Here is a 1,942-nt window from a genome sequence, read left to right as displayed (position 1 = left end):
GTAATCTTTTGTTGTTTGCTTACAGGTAGTGGTGGTATATTTGGTGGAGGGGACTCCGCTGGTGGGATTTCCTTTGCTTCGCTGGCTGCCAATCAGTCCAGTGGCTTTGGCTCAGTATTTGGCAGAAAATGTATGTCACAGATTGTGTATGTGTGTGTGTGTGTGCGTGTGTGTGCGTGAGGAGTTTTTCCGTTTGTTTAGGTATTTGTTTGTCTATCAGTAATACCCCATCTTCTCTTGAACTGTGTGAAAGTAACTTTTTGCTTTTTTTTTTTTACTTTTTAGCATATCAATGGACGGAGTTAGCACATCATTGATTTTTACTCTCATTATTGCTTTATCACTCTGATCAGCTTCAAGCAAGCCCTTCACATTTGCTAATGCCGGTGCACCGGTGTTTGGAGGTGCTGCCAAGTCGACTGACAAGGATGATATGGGCGTGGCGGAAGAGGAGTATGACCCCCACTACGAGCCAATCATCACGCTGCCGGACATCGGCACGATCGCCACAGGGGAAGAGGATGAGGAGATGATGTTCCGCCACCGCGCGAAGCTCTTCCGCTATGACCGCAGCGCCAAAGCCTGGAAGGAACGCGGAGTTGGCGACATCAAGATTGTGAAGAACCCGAAGACCAACCATGCCCGCATCCTCATGAGGAGAGACAAGATCTTCAAGGTAATAATATGCAGTTTTAGAGTAGACATACCAGTAAAAAGATAATGCCGTGGTTGCCATGGAGACAAGAGCACACTTCTAGAGTGTCTTTGATTTCACGGACTTCAAGAGTACAGTATAGCTATAATATTGTAAGCACCTGTATCACTCGTGGTGGAAAGCTTGCGTCTAAAAAAGGAAAGAAAATCACTTTTATCTTCATTATCTAAACTGACCCCGATTCCAATCCTCATACCATGTCACCCTTTCCCGACTCAGCTGTGTGCCAACCACCGCATCACAGCAGAGATGGAGTTAAAACCAATGATGGCCTCGGAAACCGCTTGGGTGTGGACCGCCAACGACTTCGCTGAGGAGGAGCCCAGGTTGGAGCAGCTGGCTGTCAAGTTCCAGCGCGCGGACACAGCGCGTCAGTTCAAGGAGATGTTCACCAAGGCGCAGGATTTGATTGCTGACAAGACGCCAAAGGCAACCCAAGATGTTGCAAAAGAGGCAAGACTTTTCCGAAATAAACTTATGTGTATGGGATTGTGTGTGGGCATCTGTGTGCGTTATTTTGTGTATTTTGTCCTATGTGCTATTTCGCAAATTGAGGAGCTCGCAATTGACGTATGATTTTACCCGATATCATTTGTAATTGTCATTGAAAACGCGATAACGAAAATTTAAAGGAAATTCAGTTTTCACTTTTCTGGAACAACGCATAAAGAGCACTTGACTCAAACCTCTTCCAGAAAGCAAGGGAATGATATCAACCTTAATACTTGTCATTAACAAGTTTGGGGAGGGATGTCTTTACATTTTATAAAATATGAATTTTGTGAATTCTCTTTGTATTTAATTCTGTTGTTGTACATACGTGACATCACAAACTGTACACTCTGAAAAAACCCGAGTTAGAACTGACCCGGAACTGGATCCGTTGGGGTCATACACCGTTCCGGGTCAGAAATGACTTGGAATTTGGTCATGAAGACCCCGAGTGGGGTCACCCTGACCTAAGTCATGACTCTGAGTGGGTCATATCTGACCCCATTCCTTGTCAATTCTGACCCGGAACGGTGTGTGACCCCAACGGACCCAGTTCCGGGTCAGATCTGACTCGGATGTCTTAAGAATGTAGTAGTTTTGGTTGCAATTAACGTGAAGAAATGTCGTCAGCTCAATACTCTTCCCCTGGTAGAGGCATGAAAGTCTTGTACAAATCCACTTATTTTGACAAAATTATAAAAAAGACTAACTTTCAAGTGCGCTTTGTCTGATTCA

The sequence above is a fragment of the Diadema antillarum genome, unplaced genomic scaffold, assembly GCF_040938485.1.
Source record: "Diadema antillarum isolate AM-2024a unplaced genomic scaffold, OU_Dant_1.0 seq00001260_RagTag, whole genome shotgun sequence".
NCBI classification, from domain to species: domain Eukaryota; kingdom Metazoa; phylum Echinodermata; class Echinoidea; order Diadematoida; family Diadematidae; genus Diadema; species Diadema antillarum.
Note: the sequence above shows the minus strand (reverse complement) of the source record.